This window comes from Hibiscus syriacus, unplaced genomic scaffold (assembly GCF_006381635.1).
Source record: "Hibiscus syriacus cultivar Baekdansim isolate YM2019G1 unplaced genomic scaffold, ASM638163v2 tig00116989_pilon, whole genome shotgun sequence".
NCBI classification, from domain to species: Eukaryota; Viridiplantae; Streptophyta; class Magnoliopsida; order Malvales; family Malvaceae; genus Hibiscus; species Hibiscus syriacus.
In genome coordinates, this window is record NW_024063508.1 from 6,571 (window position 1) to 16,619 (window position 10,049).

The 10,049-nt window shown below is 33.6% G+C and overlaps 1 long non-coding RNA gene across 1 annotated transcript; it reads left to right on the forward strand.

The window, feature by feature from the left end:
- The first annotated feature begins 6,056 nt into the window (after nt 1-6,056).
- On the forward strand, nt 6,057-9,740 carry LOC120193173. The gene is made up of 3 exons (XR_005522840.1): nt 6,057-6,216; nt 7,503-7,505; nt 9,731-9,740. It is a non-coding gene; the product is annotated as an uncharacterized LOC120193173 (long non-coding RNA).
- The last annotated feature ends 309 nt before the right edge of the window (nt 9,741-10,049 follow it).

Sequence of the window (10,049 nt, forward strand, 5' to 3'; positions counted from 1 at the left end):
TCCATCTCTTCTATTTTCTTGGAATCTTTAGCCTTTTCCATTTCAAACTCAATTCTTTGGATTTCCAATTCGAAGGGATTTTCTGATTTGTTCTTCTATCGACCTTGATCCCTCTCCAGATGTTAAAGGTATTTATCATTTACCCTCCTGATTCTCCAGGCTTCATAATCAGGCGTCAAATAACATCCGCTCCAATTACTTTAGTCCTAAAATTCATCCTCCAAGAATCAGCCGCATCTTTGATTTTCTTTCTATAATTGCCTTCTTTATAATCAAATTCAGCACCAGTCAACCCATGAGTCACGGGAACAAACTGTCGGGCACCGTACTATCTCAATATCAACAAAGGAGCGTATCCCACTCCTCCCCACAGTCCCAGTAATATAATCCAGTCCAAATCTCCACACTTGAACAAGATTTGTGTATGCATCAGCCACGGTGTTCGCCATGCTATGTTTTGACTTTGTAGATTCCGGAAGAAATCAATCCATTGATCTTTCTGAGATACTTCAGGCCACTCCACCGTAAGGTACTCAGCAACAGGAGAATAATCTTACAAAAAACGGTTATAGTTGACTTTTTATTCCTTCCAGAAATGGCTTCTGATCCACACAGTAAGCAATTGAGCACAACCCATAAACGACCTCCCCCCAACCTTCTACATATATTCAAGATCGGAAAGTTTCAGCAAGAATTGCATGGACCGGATTCACCTCTCTTCCTAACTTCTCAACCAAATCGACTACTGCTAGCTCGATCAATCCCAAACATTTTGGAAAGATTACCAAACCATATATACCCAAAGCAAATACATCTCTACGCACGTTTTCATCTACGTGTGCTTCAGCTATCTTTTGTAAGTGAGACCACGGCACTCCCTCACTTTCTCCCTTGCGTTGCAAGCGATCATTTACCCATTTGTCGCTTGTGCCCGAGATCTTTGCAAGCTTTGACTTAAAAGAAGGCCCTTTTATCGACCAGGAGTAAACTTTGTCCACTTTAACACTTGTCAAATTCAACAGAAATTGGTATTCCTCGAGGGTTGGAGTCATGTCCTCTCGGTTGAATGTGAAACAACTATAGGCCGGATTCCAAAACTGTATTATGCTTCGTATGAGAACCGGTCTACCTTCACGTATATCAGATGAAATATATCCCCATAAGTCTGCTGAAAAGCTTGCCTCTCAATAAGATTCCAACTTTCCCAAATGGTTTTCAATCCCTGAAGCTCATTCTGTTTTAAAGAAGCTGGTGTATAATCAGACAGATCCGACACGTAGTTCCCTGATAGACTATCTCCCTGCTCTTTCTGCTTGGCTTCGGACCAGTTCCTTACATCTGCTGGATTCACTTCTTTGTTTAGGAAACTCCTTTCCATCGTGAAAGTCTTTCCACTTTATCGATACTCACAGATCAATCGCCTTTTCTAATGATATGTCTATGCAGTATGAAAAAAATAAACAAAACAAACAAAACAGTTAGTCAAAACAATTGCATAAATTTAACATAAAAAGATAAGTAAAACGGAAAATAATCTATTCTATTTATGTATTATCTACCCAATAATATTCCTCAAAAAGGGTCCTACCCAAACATGCTCTCTACCCTCCTAAATTAATTAAATTCTAACTGCACCTAAATTCTATTTCACATGCTTTAACAGAATAAATCTATTCTACACTCAAAAATAAATAAATAAAATAAAAAAGGTTAGAGGGTTTCTCCATTGTGTACGCCTATTTTGGGTACCTATTGACGGACAGAGGTTCAGTATGACTCTACCTAGTGTGACCGTTCTATGGTTCACTATATGCATGGTTTCAGCTCTAACAGGAAAAAAGGAGCTCGAATTGTCCTTGATGTCGGTGCCCCCTTGGGCTACCAAACCCTCAATCCTCACCCATTACAGGTTTCAAACGGACCGAGTTCAATTCGAGGGGATTCACTGCCTTATACCCATACGAGGAATAAATTCCTACGAAGGTATAAGGTATGTATCCCATGGGTTATTTGCTAAAACTCATACGAAGAATAAATTCTTACGAGAGTAAAGCAATCACCCTAACTAATTTGGATCGAAGCTCATGTCTAGAGCTCATGTTATGCTAATGAAAATGATGTGTGTGAGGAGAAACAAACAAACCTTTGACTCAAAAATAGGGAAAATAAACTCAACGGGAACTAAGAAATATCTGAAAAAAAAATGAAAACAATTAAAATGTTAGTATATAAAAATAAAGAGATAAAATAATAAATAAAATTCAATACATAGATCATAGTTTTACTAAAGATTCGAACTTATAATTTCCACCATAACGACCATATATAAGCGACCGACAGCCTGACTCTCTAGTTCCCCCAGCAGAGTCGCCAAGCTGTCATAACCATTTTTTATAAAACTTTTTTTTTATTATTTAAAAAAAACGATTATGACTTTAATTTAAAAAAATTGGTGATTATGGATTAATTAAAATTAAATTGAAAATGAGTCGCCATCGACCTTTGGGTTAGGTAGGTCAAATACCTAAAAACGTCTTTTAAAACAATTTTAAGAAAAATATTTTATAAGACAAATTTGGTCTACGTTGCCAAAGATTCATTTAAAACAGTTCGGGAGTCGGTTACGTGTGGGGAAGGGTAAACACCCCTACAACGCCCAAAATTGGTACTGTGTCGCTTACATATCGTCATTAATGGTAGAACTTAAAGTTTGACTCAGAAGTAAAAATATATCTATTTATTGAATATTTGTTAAAATAATAGAAATACTTCACTTGGTGAGAAATCCCGATTTGCAATCCTCCATCGGGAAAGCTATCTCGTCTATTTTTCATCTATAAAGTATTCTATCTTTGAATTAACACCAAATTATATCGACCAGAGTATAAAATAATCATACTTAATTTATCTAAACATGTATTGTTAATATTAACATAGATCATTAATACAATAAAAATTATAAATAGAATGAAAATCAATTATGATTATTTATTGAATATTAGTTAAAATAAAAAAAAAACCCTTTTCTCGACAAGAAATCCCGAGATTTGCAATCCTCGTCGGGAAAGCTACCTCGTCTATTTCTTACTTGTAAAGAATATTTTCTCTTTAAATTAAAAAATAATATCGAAAATTGACATAAAATGCATCATATTTTAATTTTCCAAAACATACATCACTCATATTAAGATTCAATGAAGAAATAATAATAAAGATTAAAATTTAAATATTAAACAATATGAACATCAAATAAAATAACAAAAAATAGAATAACAATAAAAATAATTTCTATAAGCTCGTAAAAGGAAGAATTTGCATTTTTTTTATATATTTATCATATTCTGTTTGAACGTCGTATAGGATTGCATCACTTCGATCAAGTGGTGCTTTCCACCCCATTCTACAAATATAATTTCTCGAAGATATCCGAATAAATAACATAAAATGTTGACAATTAGATTTAACAAATTAACATAAATCAAATTAAATAGCATGGAACAAACATTGGTAATATATATATATATATGAATATGCAAAGGTAAAAATAAATTTATAATTTATGTATATAGGCATATATCATACAACACGTGTATGTAAAGAAATAAAATAAAAATAAATAAATTAGTACATGCACACAGACATGTGAAACATAATATGTACATGCATATTATAACCTAGATTAAAATGAAAACATGTAAGCATGGCAGACCCAAATATGAAAATTTTTAAAAAAATAAATAATCACATCACAACTTAATAAGTGAAATTAACCAATTAACCAAAAACAATTAATAGTGTAAAAATGACTAAAATATAAAAAAGGATGAAATTTAAAGTTTGAAGTAAAAAACCAAAGTTTCAATTAAGGACTGAAATATAAGAAATTAAAATATCATGATACTAAAAAACTTCCAAAGATAAAATAACATAACAACAGGGGACTAAAATGTACTAACATAAACTTTAGGGGCTTAACCACAAATACAAATAAATCATATCCCTAATCAAATACAACAAATAAAATGGGTACTAAAATGAAAATAATCTAAAAATAATATTAGGGATTAAAATAAGATAAACCAGAAACATAAAGGAACAAACAAGCAAATAACCCAGAATAAAACTAAACAGTGACTAAAACATACATCAGGAAGATCTCATGAACTAGATACGTAAATTTCTATTTCCATACAAAAAATAAAGGACTAAAATATAAGGAAAGTAAAACATATAACCAGGTCTCGGTATTTAACCCATAATACAAGGACAATGACCACAATGTAAATTTTATAAACACAGAGTACAATGTTTAAATGTACAAAATATCAATAATAATTGCCAAGTGACCAAAATATAAAACTTACAAATGTGAGACATGAAATATAAAACAATTAAAATATATCACATGATCATAACACAAAGTTACAAAAACTCCAGGCCCCATTACATAGGTTACCCACACACAAAACATGGAAATGCCCCCCTTTCTCACGACATTGTTTTGTGTTCAGCATTTAACCCCAAAACCAAATAACAAATTAACATTCTCATTCACTCACCCGTTCCTTTTTCTTCTCCAAACAGGGAAACCCAAAGGTCCTCTCAAACTCTCATATTCCCTTACGCCCAGACCACCCGTCAATCAGCTCCGGTCACCGTGGTTTGGTGGCCGGGAAATAGTAAGACCACACTATGTTAACCTCACTAGCTCACTAGAAACCTAAAAGTTAACTCCTCACTCACAAACCCATTTTATTTTTAAAGAAAATCATCCTTTTCGCAACCCTCACAGCTTTAAAAAAACTCAGATCTATGGTGGAAGGATGTACCTTCAAGGAAAAAGATTTTCGTTTCCGATGAGATGGATTCTCAACTTCTAAAGGGTATGAACCTTCCTTTCTTTTCTTTTTTTTTTCGGTTTCTTTGGCTTGTTCCTGGTTATTTAGCTAGTTTTTTTTTATTTTCCGAATGATTTCTCTCTAGTTTTCTCTCTTTCTGTTTCTCTCTGAAAACCCGAATGCTCTCTCTTTGTTGCATGTTGATTTTTAAATCCTTCTTTTTAGGTGAGATGATGAGGTCTATTGATAGGATTTGATTTCTCTGATTTGGGTGAATAAAGTCCAGATTTTTCGGGATTTTTGGGTGTTATTTTAATGGGTTTTTAGATTTGGGGTAAGTTTGATACACTGTTGATGACATTTGCTTCACTGTGTGACCAGATTGCTGATGACGACCGGCTCGGGATTCACCATCGACGCCTCAAGCACGGCTGGGAGATGGAAGGCCAAACGGCTGTGGCGGTTGGTTGTTAGATGATAGCCTTATGGTGAATTAGGTTCAGGGTTTGGCTGATGGGTAAGCTTATTGGGTTCTTGGTGGGCTTCGAGAATGGGCCTCGGGATTGGCCTACAAAATGTAAATACATATTAAATAATAATAATAATAATAATATAAAATGACAATAATAGTAATAAATTAAAATAGAAAAGACCCGGACAAAAACGGGTGTCTACAATGGAGGAAAATTATTTTTTCTCCTCGGTAATGTGAAAAAAACATTGCATGCGAGAAGACGGTAAACAAGTTTATTGAGAAACGAACACTACAACAAAACAAATTTGTAGGGGTGTTTTTAGCGGTGTTTTAAAAGTAACGTCACTAATTTTAAACATATAACGACGTTTACATATAAAAATCAACAAAATAGTAACTTTAGCTTTGTTTATCTTAAAAATGCCGCTACAGATTAATATTTTGTGGCGTTTCTAACATAAATGTCGCAATAATATTCATATATATAATGGCTTTATCCAACACTCGTACCTTAGTGGCTTTTTTAAAAAACTCTGCTATGAAATAACAAATAGGAGCGTTTGTGCCTACAAACTCCCAAGACATTAGCATTGTATCCCTAATTTCAAGCAAATCTCTTCAGAAACCAAACTTAAAAGGAAGAAGAGAAAGGAGAGCTTGGGCAGAGCTTGTTCGATGCGGTGAATCAAATAGGTCCCATCGCGATTACAGATGTGCCGTTAAGGAGTTTTGCGATCTCGCTAGGAGACTGAAGCTATTGACGCCAATGTTCGAGGAGATTAGAGAGAGCAAGGAGCAAATCTCTGAAGAAACTGTTAAAGCTTTGGTCTCGCTGAAAGAAGCTTTGATTTCGGCGAAGGAGTTGCTTAGATTCGGCAGTGAAGGCAGCAAGATTTACCTGGTGTGTGAGTATTGATTTTCGATTTCTTTTGGATCTGTCTGGCTTCTGAGAAAATGGTGGAAAACTTAGTTGTCAAGTGGGTGCAGATAATCAAAATATTTCTCACCATAACATTATCTAAAATCAATCGATAAATATTACGATTAAATTATTATTTTGAAGGTTCCTTTTACCCATTCACTGGGATTTGTACATTTTACAGGAAAAGGAAAGAACTTGATAAGTTCACATCTACTATTAAAATATTCAAAACAAGTATTTATTGTCTTTGAATGTTAAATTTTGCAGCTTCTCCTGGGTTACTCGCCTCCATATCGGGACTTATGGGAAAAGGAGCTCATTGAGAACGGACAAAAATATGCTAAAGCTTAAAGAAGAGCTTCTACACCTGTAAGATACTGATTATAATGCAGCATTTGCTTACTGAAGAGGTTCTTTTTAATATAGTTTACCAGAGAATAACATACATGTTGAATGGAAGTGCACTTTAGGCTTTGGGTAGTATTTTATAAGTTCATTGAACTAATCTTAATATCAATCTAGTCAGAACTTGCAAGGATTAAAGAAGAAGCAATTCATTCTAATGAGAATAACAATGCTGATAGTGGAACATATGGCATCAACCATTGATTGATTATTATTTTCCTTTTAAGATAAGTTTGCAAATGTTTAGCATAATGGATGCATTGGTTTCCAGTATAGATGTGAGATACAGATGTACAGAATGCAGTAAGAATAATTTATTCTGGCTTTCCTGGACTTAAGATCAATTATGAAAAAAAAATCCATATGATCCTTCAAGTTTATTTGACAAGGCAAATCAAACTTATGACAGAAAAAATCCTAGTTACAGCAAAAGTAGATGCAGTTTCTGACAATTCAAGCAAATAATTGCTGGTTCCTATCAAACCGTTTTAGATAATTTCATTTGGTATATTTGCTTTTTGGCTCAGATTTGTCCACTCTTCTGAAATCTGGAAGTAAAAACCGCTGATTCTATAGAATTGGCTCAAAATTTCTGAGTATATTGTGTGTTGGAATGTCTAATATCAGAAGAAAATTTGCTTTTGAACCGTATGAACATGTTTTATGTTTTACATTGTGTATTTTCAATGAGAGTGGTTCTCTTTTCTGTGCAATGTTGTATTTTCTTCGGATGATTTTCACAGTTACTGCTGATGTTACTGAAAATAGGATAGACATAAAAGAAAACCCACTTTTTTCTATGCTCATGTTTAAGGAAGAGCTAAACATATTATATTCTGGTGTAAATTGAAGCCTCAGACAGTTTGTACTATATTTGGTTTTTTATGAGCACCTTCTGGTTTGGTCGTAACAGTTGCGTTTCTGAGTCTTTTATGCATAACTTAAATAAGTTATATGCAATTGCTGATGCATTTTTTGCACGGTAACTTGGCAGGCTTACAGATTATTGGAGCACTTCAAATGGGTGGTAAAAGCATACTTTTTTGTGTGGTTTGTTATTGGAAATGTTTGGCTATTTGGAGGTTACTCTTCTTCAGGGGCTTCAAATTTGCAGACTTCAAATTTGCAGAGGAGTCGAGAAGGATTGTGCTATTCCAAAGGATGATGCTGTAAGTTCCGGAATGCCTTGCTCATAAGATTGATTACTTCTGCTTAATGCTCGAGGAAGCATTATGATTACATACTTAACATTGTTTTGTTATCAACCGGAAACTGTCGGTCAGCTAAATCTATATCGTCAATATGCAGGTTTATTGCATTTGTTTGACGAATTATGACAACAATCATGTGCTGAAGGAGCTCCCTTCATCTCATGTCATGAAAGCTGTATAGATCAATGGCTCAAGATGAAAGCGCTCTGTCTGCTTTGCAAATGCACGATTTCGTTTTTGTTGAAGAGCGAAAAAGGAAAGAAGAAATCTAAAATGCAAAACGTTGTACATACAATGATATCCATCATACTTGAAAAACAAGGTTGTACATACTTTTAATATATTGCTTTTTGGTATGTTTATTGTTATTGGATAATTTTTTAATATTTTTATTGTTAATTATTTCAACTTAATTAGTGTCGTAATTAAATTTGAAGTTTGTTTTGATTGGATAATGGTACATGATGAGTAGAACATAGCCAAAAATAATTTTAAAATCAACTAACCTTAGATTAGCGGCATTTTAGAATGAAACGTGTTACTAACGGAGTCAAAAATTAGCGGCGTTTGTATTATAAATGTCGCTATAGAACCTGCCTGTTGCTGCACAAAAACACCGCTATAGAACCCCGTTGCGGCGTTCATAAAATAACGCCGTTATACAGCCTCACTTTTTGCGTCGTTTATATTAAAACGTCGCTATAGGACTGACCTTTTGCGACGTTTGTGACAGAAAAGCGCCGCTAATGTTTTATATTTAATAATAAAACAAACGGTCGTCTGTGACCTTCTGTTTAATTTCTCGTTTTTAAAAAAACTTAAAGAGAGAAAGTTTCAGTAATAATGGATCGAAAGAGATATTTAGTCAAAAGAAAGAAAAAGAATAGAGAAATAAGAAGGCTGTCCTTTTTTATTATTAATTATGCCACATGGCAAAGTTTTATTGGAGGGGTATATGTATAATAAGTTTATGTTAATAAATCTAACTATAACTAAATCTTAATCAGAGGACCTCAACGGAATTCAAGAAAAGAAAATAAAATGAATGGGACGTGGCCAAACACGTCCGAAGTGAATGCAAACTTTCCAAGGATTAGAGTTGTAAAATATATAAACAAAAAGATTGTAATTTATAATAAACAAGTCACAGCGCCTCGCATAAAATCTAATTGTAGGTGAGGGCATGATGAAATAATTGGCATATTTAAGCGAGAGTGGAGGAGGGGATGGATGCTGATTCATACAAAAATAGGAACACTTGTCCTTACGTTTTCTATTCAACATTGAAATGAAGAAAACGACTGGTTGAAATCAAACATGTTAGAAGCAAATCTTTGATGATGGAGCTGTGGTTTAAACTTTAAACCCATCTGCCCCTTGATTCTCATCGGCCACTTTAAAATTCGTAATGTACGGATCTCTCTTTCTCGTCTAAGTGGTTGAATGTTTGTATAGCATTTGTTGCTTTTCGCATAGTTAATGATTCCTTCAACTATAATGTCACGTAAACGTCATTCTGATGCATTCCTTTTCATTATTTTTTTAATTCCCTTCACTTCAAACCCCACTTGTTCTTCAGCGTCGGTTAACACCTCATTTTATTTTGTATATCCGACCCACTTCTCTATGCGGATATATCGCTAAAAACAGATAACCCTGTTTGACATTGAAGTGCTTATTCTCTGAAAACTAAAGTATGTTCTAAATCTGCATTTGTTTTATTGTAATGAAGGACAAGATTCAGCTGTGTGACATAAAAAGAAGGCCAACAGTAAGCTTAAAACTCACAACTACCCTTCAGGCACACCCATTAGTAAATAATGATCGCAGCAAATTGGCAGTGCAAAAAGGATCAGAGAAAAAAAACGAATTAATGCAGAGAGAGAGAGAGAGAGAAACAGTTCAAAAGAAAGTACAATAATCATCAGGCAACATTTGGTGAAAAGCCTGACATACACGTTGACTCTTTTATACAGAATTCCAGAGAACCTTTTTATTATTATATTCAAATAAACTCTAGTACTATTATTTTACCTCTTACTAAAAACAACTTTAATATAAAAATAAGTGTTTAAAAAAAATTTTAAAAAATATTTTAATATTTAAAGAATTTTTTCGTTAAATATATGTGTTTAAAATTTTTTTTATTATATTTTTAGGTGTCTACCGTTAAAAAGTCTCGTTAACTGACATATCAC